The sequence below is a fragment of the Pipistrellus kuhlii genome, unplaced genomic scaffold (genome assembly GCF_014108245.1).
Source record: "Pipistrellus kuhlii isolate mPipKuh1 unplaced genomic scaffold, mPipKuh1.p scaffold_m20_p_6, whole genome shotgun sequence".
Classification (NCBI taxonomy): domain Eukaryota; kingdom Metazoa; phylum Chordata; class Mammalia; order Chiroptera; family Vespertilionidae; genus Pipistrellus; species Pipistrellus kuhlii.
The window spans coordinates 14,846,422-14,865,713 of NW_023425562.1; the positions used below are offsets into that span (position 1 = coordinate 14,846,422).

Sequence of the window (19,292 nt, forward strand, 5' to 3'; positions counted from 1 at the left end):
TGGGGGCTGGGCTTGAGGTTATCTCAAGATGCTGATAGGATGGGCCTGGGACCGAGGCGGGTTTGAGCGTGTCAGAGGGTTTGATGAAAAGGAAAGGCAAGGTCGATTAGTGACTGAAAAAACGGGATGTCAACAGGGGAGGTATTGCTAGACAATCTGAGCTTTGAGAGGTGAGTGGGTTTGGGGAGTGACCAAAATGAAGACTGTTGAAAGGCATGACACTGTGACTTGAGAATTGGGATTCTGGATTCTGGTTCTGATTTGCCACCACCAGGCCCAGGGACTTTAGGAAGTTCCCTTTCAGGGGTCAGGTCCCCCATTTGAAAGTAAGGAAAGTGGACTGTACTCCTTTTCACACGAAGATTACATAAACTTTGCAATGTGTGTAGTGGTTTCCCGCTGTCTGTATCATCTGCTAACCAGCCAGCAAATACTTTTTACAACAAGGAACATGAATTGAGGACATACTCTATGTCAGACACTGGGGAAGTGAAAATAATGCTTGGGGTGTAGGCGGAGGATAAATGAAATTGAAGTTAAAAACATACTGCTATCTTGGCCCCACCTCTAGAGATGCTGATTTATTGGTTTGGAATGGAGGCTGTGCATTGATATATATATATATATTTAAAAACTCAGCAGGTTAGCGGGTAATTACAATGTGTAGCCAAAGTTAGGAAACACTGCTTAATGTCTCTTACTTTAAAAACAAAAACAAAACCCTAACAATACAAAAATATATAACTTTCTGCTTGACCTCACACACACTCACACCCACCCCGAGCCCTGTCAACCATCCCCTCTCGATCTCTTGATTGGTCAGGGCCATGCAAACACTCAGAATTAGACATGCTAATTTTAACATTGATTGGCATGATAAAGAATCCGTCTCTGCCCTGTGATTGGCTGACCTGTCTAGGCTCTGGCCAATCCTGTAAGGGGCAGGCGGGCTAAGCGTCAGATTTGACCTCACATTACCTCCCCATCCCTCTACTCCCCTAATAATAACATCCTCTCTTTCTCTCTCACTTCAGGAAAGGGTTTCTGTGGCTGCTTCCTCATTTTTGTATTGTGCTTAAGCCCGGTCCAACCTGAGCTTGAACCACCTGCATCAGAATCTTTTAGGTTGGCTTTTAGTAAAGCAGATTCCTGAACCTCACTGAGACTGACTGAATCAGAAACACTCTGGGATGGATGGGGTCTTGAAAATTGCACTGTACACACACAATCCAGGTTTGAAAAATATTTCCTGAAATCATCTCATGACTTCTAATGCCATTTATATGCCAACAATCCCTCAGCCTGACTCTAGACTGGACTTCGTTGATGAGCTCCAAACACCTGTGGTGTCCTAAAAGATGAGATTCAGGCAGGACAATGAATGAACTGATTGCTTGACAAATCCAGTGAGGTGCCCTGACTGGTTTGGCTCAGTGGGTAGAGCACAGACCTGCGGACTCAAGGGTCCTGGGCTCGATTCCAGTCAAGGGCATGTACCTTGGTTGCGGGCACATCCCCAATAGGGGGAGTGCAGGAGGCAGCTGATTAAAAAATTTAGTGGGGTATCTCAAGTATCTGCATCTTTATTTATTCTATACCTAAGTTTTAACCTTTCTGTCTAAAACGTGTACCTTTTAAAAATATGTGTGTTTATTGATTTCAGAGAGAGGAAGGGAAAGGGAGAAAGAGAGATAGAAACATCAATGATGAAAGACAATAATCAATTGGCTGCTTGTCCCCTGTACACCCTCTTCCTACTGGGGATTGAGCCCTCAACTATGAATGTACCCTGACCTGGTGTCAAACTATCATCTCCTGGTTCATGGGTTGACATTCAACCACTGAGCCACACCAGCCAGGCTAAAACTTGTATCTTTCTTTTCCCTTCTTCCTCCATCAGGGAATGTGAAACCACCATCCACCCAATTGCTCAAGCCAGAATTCTGGGAGTCATTCTTAGCTGTTTCTTCCTCTTAGTCCCTCCCCTATGTCCTCTACATAAAGAAGAAATCAGCACGTTTTATTGATTCTACTTCTATAATGAGTGTCTTTTGTGGTTGTTGTTATTAATCCTCACTTGAGGATAGTTTTTCTATGAGTGTTAGAGAGGGTGGGAGGGGAGGGAGGGAGGGAGGAAAGAGAGAGAAACATTCATGCGGGAGAGACATATCAATTGGTTGCCTCCTGCACACATCCTGACCAGGGTCAGGGAGCCAGCCTGCAATCGAGGTACGTGACCGGAATCCAAACCCGGACTCTTCAGTCTGAGGACCAAGGCGCTAACCAAACCAGTTAGGGCTAATCTACTCACTTTTATGGAAAACAAAGCATTTGGTTTTCTTCTTCCTATCTCACTCTTTCTCCTTATTCTACCATCAGCCCATACTTACCTTTTCCGATTTTCCCAAAATCATTCTATCACAATTTGGGCTTAAATAAAGATTCAGTATTTATATTAATCTGAATATATAAATATTATTCAGAGCTGATCCGTATGATACACTATGGTTATTTTTTATTTAACTTTTGGGGCATGATTCAGTCACATTTTAACTAGAGCCTTATTCTTTGGCTTAGTTTTCTATACACAGTTCTGATGCCACTTTCTTCCTACACTTTCTGAAAGAAGTGTAAAACTCCTCTCTTTTTAATTTATTTATATTTTATTGATTTTTTTACAGAGAGGAAGGGCTAGAAACATCGATGAGAAAGAAACATCGATCAGCTGCCTCTAGCACACCCCCAACAGGGGATGTGCTCGCAACCAAGGTACATGCCCTTGACTGAAATTGAACCTGGGACCTTTCAGTCCAAAGGCTGATGCTCTATCCACTGAGCCAAACCGGTTTTGGCAAAACTCCTTTCTTATGGTGCAGCTCACCAGACGTTTCTCAGTTCCACTATTTGTTTCTTATAGACATCCTTTCTGGCCTTGCCCTATGTATCTCTCCTATCTGGCTGTTCCTGAATCATATTTTATAACGGACCTGTGTTCTGGTAGGTAAACAAAACAAAACAGAACAGAACATGGTCCTGGTGTTTTGAGATATCCATCAATGGGAGCGTCAGTACTGTCAATTATCCGGAGGAAGCGCCTCTTCTCTTGGTTTTCATGCTAGTCTCCTCTGGGCCTCCCTGATGAGCTTCTTTCTCTGCCCCTTAAAGTCTTCTCTGTGTGTGTTTTGGTTTAGAAAATAAATCTATTTATCCATTTGTTGCACAAATACACACTGAGTGTTGATGCTCCAGCCATCGATTTGAGGTCATGGAATCCACCAGAGAACAAGTCAGGCGAAGTTCCTGCCTCAGGGAACCTCCATTCTAGGAGAGGAAACATACAGCAGACAAATTAATGTGTGCTATCATCGGGAAGTAGTTTGCGTGCTGAAGAAAAATAAAGCGAGCTAAGCCCTAGCTTGTTTGGCCCAGTGGGTAGGGTATTGGCCCGAGGACCGAAGGGTCTTGAGTTCGATTTTGGTCAAGGGCCCTGGCCCATTTGAACGGGAAAATATCCTCAGGTGAGGATTGACAAAACCAAAACCAAAATAAATACAGCCCCTTAAAAGAGTAAATGGTGATGTGGTGGGAGTGGGACTGTGTCATACAGGATGGAGAGTGCAGACTTAAAAGTTTCTATAAGTCCTCGTCGGTTTGGCTCAGTGGATAGAGCATCAGCCGCAGACTGGAGGGTCCCAGGTTCAATTCCTGCTAAGGACACATGCCTAGGTTGCAGGCTGATCCCCAGTAGGGGGCGTGCAGGAGGCAGCCAATCAGTGATTCTCATCACGGATGTTTCTATCTCTCTAACCCTTGCCTTTCCTCTCTGAAGTCAATAAAAAAATTTTTTATAAAAACAAATAAAAGTGAAAGTTTGCTTGAGACCTGAAGGAGAAAGAAGCATGAGCTTAAGTCTAGTGTACACCTTTCAGTTTGGAGAGTAGCAACTGAGGCTCCCAGTAAAGTACTTGCTTTGGATATAGTACCAAAGGGGATTCTGCTAGAAACAAGGCAAACACACAAAACACAGAAAGTGCTAAAAACTAGGTCTTTCTTTCAACACTGGGGAAGTAACCTCGCAAAGACGAGGCCTCGAAAAATTGAGTCAAAACTCACAATTGTTCCTCTCCACGGAAATCTTTAGTAAAAGGCGAAAGATTTATACGATCTGAAGAGAAACCAGAGTATGCCACCTACCCTCCGCCCACATACCTCAGACCACGCTCACCCCCAGCACAGTTATGGTTGCCGATTGGCCACGAGCCCGCGCTCCGCCGGGCGCTGGGAGAGCCCCTGCCTTTGTAGCAGACAGTGATCCTGGTGGCGGCGGGAGATTCCCGCGGGTGGAGCACCCGCGTGGGACCTGAGTTCGTGGTGCACAATGGGTATGCAAATCGCAGACCGCTCGGGGCTGGGCCGCGACACCAGCTGCTTCCGCGGGGCGGCGCTGTGGGGCCCGGGGCGGCCGCTCCTGCTCTCTTCACTGCGGGTCCACCAGCAAACACGCGCCCTGTTAGCACCGAGAGAAAGGGCGTTTCCCGCCGGTGCGGGGTACCTGGTCCCTTACGGGGCTGGGATTAAGTAAGTCCCAATCGTTGAGGTTCAGCCCTATCATTCCATACTCGCAGGGACCCCACCGTCCTAGGGACACAAGCGGAGACTGTCCCGCACAGACACTCAGGACAGCAGGACCACGGAGGAAGGGCATCACCGCCGCCCTCCCTCCCCGGGAGGTGGCAGCCAGCGCATCTGAAGGAGAGTTTGGTCGAGGGGAGGTGGGAAGGTGCTTTAGCAGAGGGAACGGCGTGCCAATCTCGCTCTTTAGGACCTTTCTTGGTTAGCCTGCCTCCCAAACTAGATGAAGTGCCCATCCTTTATGGCAGGAATAGAGATCACCATCCCCGGAAAGTATAAAGGAATTGTTCCTGCTGGGGTTCCAACGTCCCTCCATCCAAGTAGGCTTTGGGAAAGCTTCTTTTCTGACTAGTACAGGTATCTTGCTTATGTAGCTTTCTCAGTCTTTAATGTGCACACTAAACCCAGGCGTGTTTTGGAAATTCAGATTCTGATCCCTTAGTTCTGGGGTGGGGCGTCTCTCATAAGCTCCCTTAAAAGAGTAAATGATGATATGGTTACCTCTGATCTTTGGGTGCCAAGATCTGGGAATGGAAAAAAATGTTCTCCTATTCCACCTTAAATTTAATGTTTAATTAAAATAAGACTATCTGGCAGAAACTAGTTTGGCTCAGTGGATAGAGCATTGGCCTACGGACTGAAAGGTCCCGGGTTCCACTCTGGTCAAGGGCATGAACCTTGGTTGCGGGCACATCCCCAGTAGGGGGTGTGCAAGTGGCAGCTGATCCATGATCCCCAGTGTGGGGTGTGCAAAAGGCCGCTGATGGATGATTCTCTCTCATCGATGTTTCTAACTCTCTCTTCCTCTCTGTAAAAGAATCAATAAAATATATTTAAAAAATAAAAAATATAAAGTAAGACTATCTTAAATTCTAAACACCTCTGCCACTTTATTTCTTTCCAACTTGCATGTAAGATCCTCTAGAATGTGTTAAGGGCAAAGAAGCTCTGCGGAACAATTGCTTCGGTATTTTTAATTTGACCTCACTACTAAAACAACAAACTAACAAACAAACAAACAAACAGTAATTGATATGAGTGCGTAAGATTGATTTTGGAAAAGCCATAATTGAACCACGCATTCATGTGTACTCAAATAATCCTGAAACAATATTACTTTCATTTCTTTCTTTTTAAAAAAATATTTATTTTATTGATTTTTCACAGAGAGGAAGGAAGAGGGATAGAGAGCTAGAAACGTCGATGAGAGAGAAATATCGACGAGCTGCCTCCTGCACACCCATTACCGGTGATGTGCCTGCAACCAATGTACATGCCCCCGACCAGAATCCAACCTGGGACCCCTCAGTCCGCAGACCGATGCCCCATCCACCGAGCCAAACCGGTTTCGGCGTTACTTTCATTTCTTCTCATGTGTCATTGTGTGTAATTTTCAAAAGTTGTGACTACTTATGTGAGACTTTTATATTTAAAAATGTCTATTATAAGCATTAGCTAATTAATTAAGTGGTTGACTAGGTTTTTAAATGAGGGTTGTTAAATGTCTTAGCTTTTATTAAGTGCATGGTCCCCTAAAAAACAACAACAGAGTAATTGAAAAGTTAATTACATCAATGTTTTTCTTCAAAGAACTAAGGCTTATTAAACTTTAAATGTTCAAACATTTAAGCATCTATTGAAATACCAATAGCTATAAACAATGTGCAGCTCCAAATACTAATTAAACAAACTCTAAATCACCATAAAGCTAAGCTGAATTTTAAGTAACTCTTATTTTAAGTGCTCTGCTCTTACATAAGAAAGATTAACCCCTTCAGTACTGGCCATGTGCAGTCTTGGGGGCCTCCTTTAAAACGCTGTGGCTGCTGTTGAGCCACATTCTTCCTGTATCTGGGCCAAGAAAGGCAGACTGATCAGACAACCTGGGACACTGCTAATGTCATATTACTACTCTTGCAGACTTGATCTGTTTTATTTCCTTCCTTTTTTTTTTTTTAAACTATTAACTGAAAACATGAGAATATGTACACATGAATTTGTATATTTGGTGTTTTGGGTTAAAAAACCTCTCTTTTGCCCAGCTGGTGTGGCTCAGTGTTTGAGCGTCGAGCTATGAACCAGAAAGTCACAGTTCAGTTCCCCAGATCGGGCACATGCCTGGGTTTTGGTCTCCATCTCCAGTAGTGGCAGCCTGCAGCAGGCAGCTAATCAATGATTCTCTCTCATCATTGATGTTCCTATCGCTCCCTCCCTCTGCCTTCCTCTCCGAAGTCAATAAAAATATACATTTATATTTAAAAACAAAATTCTCTCCTTTTGTAAAAATGGCACCAGGCTCTATCTCTAAATTTAAAAAAAGGTATATATCTCACTACCAAGATAAATCATCAAAACTTTTTAAAAAACTGAGATAGCCTTCTGCTGTCAAATGTGAAAGAGTGCTGGTACTTGACTGGAGTCCCTGCTCTATGCAGACAGGGGACATGTGACCAAAGGAAAAAAATTCTGCAGTTACTGAGTTCCAGCACACGAGGGCGGTCTTAGCAGAGGACAATGTTACTTTCATTTCTTTCTTTTTTAAGAAATGCACTGAATACAATGGTCCAGGGCTCCCTTGACTTTTAGAGAGAACGGGAAATAGATGGAATAACAGACAGAAGTACCACTTGTCCTGCCGAAGGTGTTCCAACGAGGGAGAGGGTAGGAGCCTGCAAACAAGATAGTGAGTGACCTTGACCATAACAGAACTTGGCACATTTCCACTAAGCCAAACTGGCTGTGGCTTTAGCATCATTTTCTCTTTATTTTTTTATTTAAAAAAATTTTAAATATTTATTTATTTATTTATTTATTTTTTTTATTCAGGTATTATATGTGTATATTCTTATCTCTTTAAAAAATGGAATTACACAGCCCACATTGTATGAAAAATAAAAATACCATATATTTGTGGGCCCATTTCTGAATTCTCTATACTGTTCCATGGATACATTTGTCTGTCTACATGCCAACATCACACTACCTTAATGACGGTGGCTTTAGGTTAAGCCTAAAATATTGACAGTGTAACTCCTCTGATTTAGCTCTTTTACACAGCTATCTTGGTAATTTTCTTTTTTCACATAAAATTTGTAATGACATGTTCAGTTTATTGAAAAAGACCTGTTGAGCTTTTAATGCGATCCCATGGAATTCTTAGGTCAATATGTAGGAGGATGAACATCTTAACAATAGTGATTTTCCCATTCATCAATGTGGGATCTTCTGTAATTTCTCTTTGCTAGATTTCTGTCGTTTTCAACAGAGCGGCGGTATTAGCCTGCTAGGGCTGCCTAACAAAAGAGCCGACAGAGTTGCTTAAACAACAGAAATGGATTTTCTCACAGTTCTGGAAGCTAGAGGTCCAAGCTCCAGGGGTCAGCGGGTTTGGTTTCTGCCAAGGCTCCTCTCCTTGGCTTGCCAACGGCTGCCTTCTTGTTGTGTTGTGCATCCTAGGGTCTGTCCTGTACGGAAGACCATCCCTGGTATCTCTGCCTGTGTCCGAAGGTCCTGTTCTTATAAGGACCACCAGACCTATTGGCTAAGGGCCCGACCTGACCGGGTCATTTCAGGGAAATGGGCTCCTGAAAGTCCGACCTCCAAATACAGTCCCATTCTCAAGTAGTCGGGGTTAGGGCTTCCACGTTGGGGAAGGGGACACAATTCAGACCACCCAAAAGTCTTAGGCCAGTTTTGTGAATCTTGTTCCAAATGTATGCTATTGCAACGGTATTAGTTAAAATAGTTCTTTTAAAGCCTGTGTCTGAGAGTTCCAATATCTGATGTTTAATGCTTATGATTACCGTGGTGCCTCACTATGTCATTCCTGTTTTTGACTGTGCGGGGCAGTGCACTTGATCACTTGTTTTTATTTATTTAAAATATTTTATTGAATCTTTACAGAGAGGAAAGGAGAGAGATAGAGGGCTAGAAACGTCGATGAGAGAGAAACATCCATCACCTGCCTCTAGCACCCCCCCGAACTGGGATGTGCCCGCAACCAAGGTACATGCCCTTGACCGGAATCCAACCCGGGACCTCTCATTCTGCAGACCTACGCTTTACCGCTGAGCCAAACCGGTTTCGGTCTGATCATTTGTTTTTAGAACTGATTGGAGGTGAAGTGTGAAGCTCCCTTCCTCTAGAGGGGATTTAGATGTGTTTCTGCCCTGGGTGTGCCTGAGGGGATTGAGGTGTGTTTCTGCCCCGTGCCTGCAGGGGGCTGCATCTCAATCCAATTTCAGAAACAGATCCCCCGGCCCCCCTATATCCCTGGGCAACACAGAGAATGGGAAACTGAGGCAGGCCAGCTTCTCTTCTGTGTTTATTCCTAGGACCGAGATCTTCACAGATTTAACCTATGGTCTCCTACAGGATTCCCTTCCTTGCTGGGTCCTGGGCTCCAATATTTGAACCCATACCTCCTTGAGGTTTGATTTTTCTTTAATTCATTTTATGTTAATCCTCCCTGGCAGATATCCCCCCCTCCCCCCAATGGTTTTTGGAAAGGGTGGAAGAAAGGAAGGGAGGGTGGCTGCAGCACAAGAGAGAAAAGGGAGAGATACATATTGGTGATAGTGGTGATAGCCTTCCTTCCCCATTTGCCCTGCCCCTACTGAGCTCAGGATTGAACGTGTAATGCAGGTACATGCCTTTGATGGGAATCAAACCCGTGACCCTTGGATGTCTGGGCTTATTCTCCAAACACTGAGCACACTGGCCAGGGTGAGGTTGTCATATGCACCCTACTCAGCATCTTTGCCCCTGACAAGCAGGCAAACGTCCCTGAGGAAAAGTGGCTTCAAATGGCATAATCAAGTATGAGCACTATTAAACACACACGCGCGCAAGCACGCACGCACACACGCGCACCTGCGCACACACACACAGACCCACACAGTCATACACACACACACACACACACACACACACCACACACCTCACCACACACACACACACACACACACACACGGTTATATCGGAAGGATAAAAATCCTATCATTGAAATTGCTTGATCAAAAAGCATGTATTTGTGTATATTTGATGGATGTACCCCCACAGTGGAACCATCATAGCTATCCATTTCTTGTTCCACAGCCTTCTGGATGCCAGTGTAGAAACGCATATGCACACATACTGTTGGTGTGGGAGGTTGGGGGCTGTGGGCCACGGACTCACAGGCACAACACCTAGAAACTCCAGGAGGCAGTTGTCTTAATAAATATAATTTATTGAGTTGAGCAGTCTATATTTCCCTCCTCCCTCGCAGAGGGTTTGAAAGCTCTACCGAATCTCTGACTTGATCAGATCTAAAAATTCCTGACAGGAATGCCCGACCTTTATTCTTCGTAGTATGCAATGCAGTTCACATGAAGCACAGTTAGTTACAGACCCAGGTATCCAATGTAAGCAAATGCTAGGTAACAAACACAGTAAATGCAAGAAGTCCACCACATTGCCAGCACGCAGAGACTCTGAAGCTGAACCTTGTCCTCTATGGGTCCAGATCCTTCTCTGTGTGTGTGGTGTGTGCGTGCATGGGTGCGTGTGTGTGTGTGTGTGTGTGTGTGTGTGTGTGTGTGTGGCAGACGCACTCTTCCGACTGGACCGGCAGGAAGGCGCACAGGTGCAACACAGGAGAACTCTAGGAGTCAGGTCCTAAAGTGTCCGGGAATGCCAAGAAGCTAGTCTCCTGTGGAAGGACCGCTCCCTCCCTGTGCTGGCCGGCCTCCTTCCACAGCCCATGTGCGTGCAGTGGGGGGCAAGGCCTGGGTTCACCGTCGTCGGTAGTACCAGTTCTTGTAATCTCTGATGGACTTGGCCATCAGCGGTGCAGTCTTCTTCTTGTGGCCGCTGAGCACCTGCTTGCCTGGGATGGGGCGAACTCGGTGGGCTCTGGCGGGCTCCGAGGGAGCATCGGGGCTGCGTGTTGTGGGGGATGGGGCGGGCAGGACGTTTTCCTGCACAGCTGCTGCTTCTCCTGTTTCCAAAAGAGCCAGGATTGCGGGCGAGTCCTCGGGCCGGTTGGCCGTGATGTTCGGGACCTGCTGTGCCACGTCGTGCCCTTGGGGCTCCCGCGGTGACTCCCAAAGAGCCAGGATTGCGGGCGAGTCCTCGGGCCGGTTGGCCGTGATGTTGGGGACCTGCTCTGCCACGTCGTGCCCTTGGGGCTCCCGCGGTGACTCCCAAAGAGCCAGGATTGCGGGCGAGTCCTCGGGCCGGTTGGCCGTGATGTTCGGGACCTGCTCTGCCATGTCCTGCCCTTGGGGCTCCCGCGGTGACTCGGCTTCTTCCCGCGTGTCTTTCTCCAAGGCGCGCTGACAAGGCTCCTTCCCTAAGGGATGTGCGTGTGAGGCTAGCGCTCCATTGTGTTCCTCCAGGCGAGGTAGCTGCTCGGGGGCATCCCTCTGCAAAACGGGTTTCGGAAGAGAACACGGCACTCCTCTGGCTTTACAGAGCAGGTAGACGCACTCCTGGTGCAGTTGGACGCACTCCTGGAACATGGCGAACATCTTTCTGCGCCTGGCCCTTTTGGAGCCAGACAACACGCGCTTCGAGGAGCTCAGGCTGATTCCCATGAGCCCAGCTTCCTCCTGGTGGCTAGGTGAAGGCAGGGCCCTTGGCCTCAGTTGGAAGGAGGAGGTCAGTGGAAAGGCAGCAAGTGGGGGGTCGCTGGGCTGGCACGGCCCGAGGTGGGGCAAGGCAGGACACGCGGCAGGGGCAGGGGCCCCGGCTGCTGCGGGTGGGGTTGGCTTCTGGGACTCGCGTGCCTCCGCCTCGGCGCCTGTGGAGTCCTTTTTGCCAAGACTGTTTGCTTGCAGCGCGGTGGCTGGGCTCTTCCCGCTCTTCCTCTTCTTCTTGCTGGCGGGAGGCTGGTCATAGGCGAGGTAGGCCTCGAAGGACACGGTGGGCGGGTCTAAGTCCTGGTCTTCCTCCGCGGGAGCCGCCATCGCCGCCGCCTCCTCCAGTTCAGGTGGGGGTCCCGCTGGCTTCCTTCCCAAGTGAGGACTTTGGCCTTTCCCTTCTGGAGTCTTGGGCTTGCTCCTCGCCTTGGGCGGCAGCTCCCCGGGCCCCTCTGTTGGGTGGAAGTCGTGTAGACGCTGGCCTTGCGGGTGGCATTGGGTCTTGCCCGAGTGTGTGCGCTTTCGCTTCTTCTTGGGCTTGTGTGCAGGCTTCTCCGATGGAGGCTGAGCCTTGTGGAAGCTGCGGCGCTCTCTTCCCTTGCCCTCGTTGACGCCACGAGAGGACGGCTTGGGCCCCAGCGGGGGGCTGTCCTGGGGGTTGTCAGGCGGGTGCTCCCCTCTCTGACTCACAGCCCCTGTCCCCTGGGGTGCGGGGTCCGGGTGATGGGCCCCAGACATCCTAAGGGCACCAGAAGGCGCTGGGTGGCCGGTCCTTCTCTCTTCGGTCCACTCACGAAAGTGGGGCCCTTGGATGGGTCTCTGGATCGGCGAGGGCGCTCTGTGCTTCCTCCTTGGGCGCTCGGAGCTGTGGGATGGGCTTCGGGATGCACGGGGTTCTCCCTCCATATGCTCCCCTAGTTGACGAAGCACAGGGGTAGGGGGTATGTGTGAGGGTCGGGGTTTGAGGGATGGGGGGTCTGCAATGCCGCTCCTTCCCGCCAAGTTCCTCCCAGGGCTTCCTTACCCAGGAACCAGCTTCTCGCACCCAGTCCCGGCCAAGGCTGCTGATCGGCACGCGCTCGAAGTCGCGACTGTGTCTCTGCTCAGTCTCCAGCAGAATGATCCCGCCAAGGCCCAGCGGTTCCGTCTTATAGGTCTCGTGTGGTGGGTGGGGCCAGGCGAACCCAGGCCCGGGGCCGGAGTTTGGCCCCGCCCAGGGGTAAAGCAGGTGCCAGTGACACCTCGAGGTCTTCCATGATTGGCGGGAAGCGAGCCCTGAAATGGGTTCCATTAATCCCATGTCCTGGAGGAGGAAACTGAGGCGCAGGGAGGCGAACTTAATTTGCATACGCGGGTTCCAGGAACAGGAAGAGGGCAAGATGGAGTGGAAGAACTTTGGGTCCAGTGTGAGCCTCCCCTTGTGTACAGGGTGAAGAGTGGGAGCTTAGGGAGAGAAAGCCATGTGTGTGCACTGCAAGAGCTTAGCCGGGGTGCGGGGTGGGGGTGGGGGTGGGGGTGGGGGTGGAGGGAGTGGGGTAGAGCAGGAACAGTCCCTTGTGTGTGGGGTTTCTCGCACAGCGGGGTGTGACAGAGGCGCCCATCAGTTCCTGCGAAGTGATTGGCTGAATGACCTAGACACTCCAGTGTTCATTGAGTTTTTGCAGAGAGAAAGATAGTGAGGAACATTGATGAGAGAGAAACATGAATGAGCTGCTCTCTCACCTCCACCCCCCACCCCACCCTCCACTGGGGATGTGGAGGCAAGCAAAGTGCATGCCCTTGACAGGGATCGAACCCGGGATCCCAGAGTCCGCAGGCGGACGCTCTATCCACTAGGCCAAATCTGCTGAAGGCCCCTTTCTGTGGCTCAGGGCACTTCACCTTCACCCTAGAAGGAAGCAGTTTCATTCATTTTGTGATTTCTGCTCCACCCCTGCCCCCCTACTCCCGCCTCTCCCCCTCTCACCCCAGACGCCTTCCCAGTCTCCACACTGACTCCATGTCTTGGACTAGAGAAGAACTTATGAGAGGACAGCTTGATGCCCAGGAATGAACCTGCCCTGACCCCTTGGGGAAATCAGGGAGGCTCAGAGCTTGCTCCGCCTTGATTGGTTTCTGAGTGATGTGATTTGGTCCCTGGGACCGTTCTATAGGCTTTTGGAGTTTTGCCCTCAGATTTCCTGTTGTTGGAACGTTATTCACCTAGCAGTCTGTATTTCCCCTGTCATTCTGGGTTTGAAAGACCCTCCTCCCCCCCTCTCCCGCCGCCCCCTCAAGTGTCAGGCTCCAGGACAGGGGAGAATTCCTGAGCATTATCATTGCTTTCAGGATTCTCGGAAGTCCCCATCGGCCGTTTGAACACTGCATGATTACACGGACTCATCACTCCATTTTGAGGGGAAAAATCTGTAACAAACACAAAGAGTAAAATAACCGCGCTCCATTCCCACCACTCGGGACCGCGGAGGTGTTAACCGGGGCGGACCTTGGTGTTTTTCCACGCATCCTACTACATCTTAGTGAGGAGTCACCTTGACCGAACCTGGCACCTTTTCACTAGGCCAACTGGCTGTGGCTTTAGCATCTTTTCCTCTTTATTTTTATTTTTAATTTTTTTTCATTTTTATTTATTTATTTATTTATTTATTTATTTATTTAAGGTATTATATGTGTACATTCATTTCTCTTTAAAAAATGGAATTATGCAGCCTACATTGTACGAAAAATAAAAATACCATATATTTGTGGGCCCATTTCTGAATTCTCTATTCTGTCCCATGGATACATTTGTCTGTCTGCATGCCAACATCAAACTACCTATGACGGTGGCTTTAGATTATGCCTAGAAAATTGACAGTGTAACTCCTCTGATTTACCTCTTTTTCACAGCTATCTTGTTGACTCTCCTTTTTCCCATAAAATTTATAATGAGATATTCAGTTTATTGAAAAAGACCTGTTGAGCTTTTAATGCGATCCCATGGAATTCTTAGGTCAATATGTAGGAGGATGAACATCTTAACAATAGTGATTTTCCCATTCATCAATGTGGGATCTTCTGTAATTTCTCTTTGCTAGATTTCTGTTGTTTTCAACAGAGCGGCGGTATTAGCCTGCTAGATCTGCCTAACAAAAGAGCCAACAGAGTTGCTTAAACAACAGAAATGGATTTTCTCACAGTTCTGGAAGCTAGAGGTCCAAGCTCCAGGGATCAGCGGGTTTAGTTTCTGCCAAGGCTCCTCTCCTTGGCTTGCCAACGGCCGCCTTCTTGTTGTGTTGTGCATCCTAGGGTCTGTCCTGTACGGAAGACCATCCCTGGTATCTCTGCCTTTGTCCGAAGGTCCTGTTCTTATAAGGACCACCAGACCTTTTGGCTAAGGGCCCGACCTGACCGGGTCATTTCAGGGAAATGGGCTCCTGAAAGTCCGACCTCCAAATACAGTCCCATTCTCAAGTAGTCGGGGTTAGGGCTTCCACTTTGGGGAAGGGGACACAATTCAGACCACCCAAAAGTCTTAGGCCAGTTTTGTGAAACTTGTTCCAAATATATGCTATCGCAAGGGTATTAGTTAAAATAGTTCTTTTAAAGTCTGTGTCTGTGAGTTCCAGTATCTGATGTTTAATGCTTATGATTACCATGGTTCCTCACTATGTTGTTTCTGTTTTTGACTGTGGGGGGCTATGCACTTGATCATTTGTTTTTAGAACTGATTGGAGGTGAAGTGTGAAGCTCCCTTCCTCTAGAGGGGATTTAGGTGTGTTTCTGCCCTGGGTGTGCCTGAGTGGATTGAGGTGTGTTTCTGCTCTGTGCCTGCAGGGGGCTGCATCTCAATCCAACTTCAGAAACAGATTCCCTCCCCCTCCCACCCAACTGCCTGTGCTACACAGAGAATGGGAAACTGAGGCAGGCCTTCTTCTTTTCTGTGTTTATTCCTAGGACCGAGATCTTCACAGATTTACCCTATGTCCCCTACAGGATTCCCTTCCTTGCTGGGTCCTGGGTTCCAATATTTGTACCTATACTTCCTTGAGGTTTGATTTTTATTTATGTCTTGTTCGTTAATCCTCACCCGTGTATATATTTTTTCCTATTGGTTAATAGATATTATCTTGGTAATCTATGTTTGGTGTCCTCCTGCAGGGGACACGTGGGACCATGCCCTAGATCTGGGCATATGTCCTTGTCAGGAAATGAAATTGTGACCCTTTGTTATCTAGTCCAACACTCCATCCACTCAATAAAATGGGGGAGGGCTACATTAGTTATTTGAGAGAGTGAGATAGAGAGGGAAAGACAGAGAGAAACAGTGATTTGCCTCCTGCTGGAGTCCCTATCATGATAGTGGAGGGTCCTGCAACACTAGTGCCCTTGACCAGAATGGAACCTGGGAGATACAGTAGTGCCCTTGACCAGAATGGAACCTGGGAGCCTTCAGTCTTTCAGGTTACACTTTAGCCACAGAGTCACATGGTAAGACATAAATATGGTTCTTAAACTAACTAGTTTCCTAATCAGCATTCAATCCAGGATTATGCATTTTATCTTGTTTTTCTCTCCCCTAAGTTTCTTTGAATGAGCACAGCTCTCAGTCCCTCTGGTCTTTATTTTATTTTATTTTTTTTAGTGACACTAACTTTGCTAGAAATTACCAAAATTCTTCTGCAGAGCATCTCTTTTTCTGGATTTGTCTAGTTATTTCTTTGAGATATCATTTGCTGCTCATGCCTGGTTATCAGAACATTGGTTCTAAAGACTTGGGTTTACATTCATCCTTTTAGTTCACCTCTCAGGTGAAACTGAGGACAGCAGGAGGCTGTGGCGTTGACTTACTGAGATGGCTGTCTGATCTCTGCAACCAGAATCTCTGTTGGAATTAGAAGGTATCATGTGAGAGCATGAGCTTTATGAAAAGAGCATACATGTCATAATTCCATAATCTAGTTCAGTGTTTAATAACAATGTGATAGAATGGGAAGGTCCCCGTGTTTTAGTGGATTTTGTACTTTTCTGCAATTTCAAATTCTATAATCAGTTCATATTCAGGATCCACAACAAATGCCCTCTTTATGAAACACAGTTGCTGAGTAATTGACCAGTGCTGACTTTTTATTAAAAACAATAAATGCCTTCCTGGGTCTGGAGACATTCCTGTTGATAGGTTTAGTGCTTTTTCAAGTTATGAAGCATTTGAAACTTAGGAAGTTTCCTGGTAGAAACAGGAGATAATCAGGAAACAAACAAACAAAAAAACCAAATTAGAACCTACGGGCATATATATTCAAGCATTTAAGTGAATATTAGACGCAGGGACTGTAAAATAGAGCTATAATAAAAACATTTGAAAGAAGCAATGTGTCCTTCTTTTTAACTGTTTGTTTTTGAGATGGAAAGCTTAATGCAAAATTTGGATCTTATTACAGAAATTGAAAAGAGCTCATGCAAATTAATCTCCATTGCACCCGTAAAAAGGAAATTAAAAGCAGTAATGTTGAATGTGGTATGTATACAGTAACATTTCCTAAATATCTTCTGGGTCTAAAACTAGGAAAGATATTCAATGCTTCCTTTTCCTCAGGCTACAGTATCATAGGATTCAATTTTGAATCTGATAATGGAGGCATTTTTGTTGCACAATAGCCCACAAAGGAAATGTAGGAAGAAGAAAACAGACAAATTACTGAAGCAGAGGCAAATGAGATGCCTCGGTGAATGTTCATGTCTTGGCTTTCTTTCTTCAGTGGACAGGAATTAATTGAGCATCTAATTGTGTCCATTTCAAGGGCACACCATCTTTATAGTTTAAATTGACCATTTCTTGGTGGCCCATTTCTTCCTTTGATTTCCAAAGATAATTTTCTATGTTAGTTGGAATGGTATGAGTAGAAAGATGTTTTAGATCTGGCAAACTTCACACTTAACTAACAAATTTATAAGACCACATTTTACAAATCAAGTAACAGCACATCTTAAATATTTAATTTTTTTATTTGATTGATTTCAGAGAGGAAGGGAGAGGGAGAGATAGAAACACCAAGACTCATTGATTGGCTTCCTCCTGCACACTCAGCCACGCCCACAACTTGGGCTTGTGCCCCACTGGGAATGGAACCATGACCTCCTGATTCATAGGTCAATGCTCAACCACTGAGCCACATCTGCCAGGCTCAAGTATTACTTATAATTCAAACTTTCTTCTCCTGAGTGACACAATATTTGAAAGTGAGTGGAGAGATGCTTTCAAACACCAAGATTCATTTAAGCACTAATGGCATTTAGGCTATTTCTAAGTTTTAAAAATATAATGCTGTGTTAGACATCTTTGAACATTAATCACTGTGCAAACTTGAAGTATTTCTGTAATATAGTAAAATTGATATTCTATAGTATAATTTGCTAGCAGTGGGAATTGCTGGGTCAACCGGTATGTGTGTTTTCATTTTGATAGATTTTTTTTTCAATTTGCTCTTTATAAAAGGGTTGTACTTATTTATGTTTCCATTATATCTAAGCATGTCATACTCTTTTACATGTTGACAATGCTGGATACTATCTGGATAATATTTTAATTTTTTTCTGCATTTAAAAATATTTATGGTTCTTACTGGAAGAAGTTTTTTTTTTTGTTTTTTTGTTCCAATGAACTGAAGAAATATTATAATACTTATGGTGGTTTCTGGTTTCTTCAACAGTTAGGTACATTTCAAATTATGATAAAACCAAAAAGAAAAAGCATAAAGGGAAATGTCTGTTTAGGTGATTTTGTGATTTCTTTCCTGTCTGGCAAGTCTATCCCATAGTCACACTGAGGCATGTTAGAGCCAGTTCATCAAAACGAGTAAAGAAAGAACCACCATTGTCACATCTCAGATGTGACCAGGCGCTGCCACCAGGGTGCTGAGCAGGCCCTCAAAGGTTCTGGGTGACAAGCGGTTCTCCCTATCATTTCTACTTTGAATATAAAACTATTGCATGGCTGAAACCGGTTTGGCTCAGTGGATAGAGAATCAGCCTGTGGACTGAAGGATCTCATGTTCGATTCCAGTCAAGGGCATGTACCTTGGTTGAAGACATATCCCCAGTAGGGGATGTGCAAGAGGCAGCTGATCGATGCTTCTCTGTCATCGATGTTTCTAGTTTTCTATCCCTCTCTCTTCCTCTCTGTAAAAACTCAGTAAAAGATAAAAAAGAAAAAAAAGAATAAATCTATTGCATGAAAATATTTCTATTGTTAGATATATTTACTTTATATATCAGGGCAAAAACATTACTTAAATTATTTACATTCATTCTAGCTTTCTTTTCTCTACCTCTTCATTTGCATTTGAAAATCTCCTTATGGAGATAATCATCCACATACCAAAGTACTAAGTGTACAATTCAATGGCTTATAGTATATTTACAGAGTTATACAACCATACCACATTAATTTTAGAACATTTTCATTTCTTCAAAACAAAACTCTACATCCCCCATTGCCCTCTCCAGCCTTCCTTTTCCCTCCCCTTTTAGAAACACCTCTCCCAAGATCTTTTTCTGCTCCTCTAATGAGTTTTCTGGCTCTACATCTTCACAAAATTCAGAGCTATGAGCCAAAGCCAGTGCAGTGCATGCAGTACCGAGGAACACAGCAAAAACTCCCTGGCTATTTTTCTCAGCTTCCTGAACATTTGCATCTGTGCATGTTTATTTTTGAAATTTTTAATATATATATATATTTTTTTTTAAAAATATATTTTATTGATTTTGTACAGAGAGGAAGGGAGAGAGATAGAGTGTTAGAAACATCGATGAGAGAGAGTCATCGATCAGCTGCCTCTTGCACACCCCCTACTGGGGATATGCCTGCAACCAAGGTACATGCCCTTGACCGGAATCGAACCCGGGACCTTTCAGTCCCCAAGCCGACGCTCTATCCATTGAGCCAAACCGGTCCCGGCTTTAATATATTTTTTAATGATTTTAGAGAGAAAGTGGGGGGGGGGAGGGAGAGGTAGAGAGAGAGAGAGGGAAAGAGAGAGAGAGAGAGAGAGAGAGAGA

The 19,292-nt window shown here is 45.9% G+C and overlaps 1 protein-coding gene and 1 non-coding gene across 2 annotated transcripts in view; one reads left to right on the forward strand and one right to left on the reverse strand.

Annotated features, from left to right (window-relative positions):
- Window positions 1–19,292, forward strand: part of KATNAL2 (katanin catalytic subunit A1 like 2) — a 64,129-nt gene that overhangs the window by 249 nt on the left and 44,588 nt on the right. The gene's annotated exons all lie outside the window — the stretch shown is intronic.
- LOC118708606 lies at window positions 4,070–4,185 on the reverse strand. The gene has a single exon (XR_004984659.1). It is a non-coding gene; the product is annotated as a U5 spliceosomal RNA (small nuclear RNA).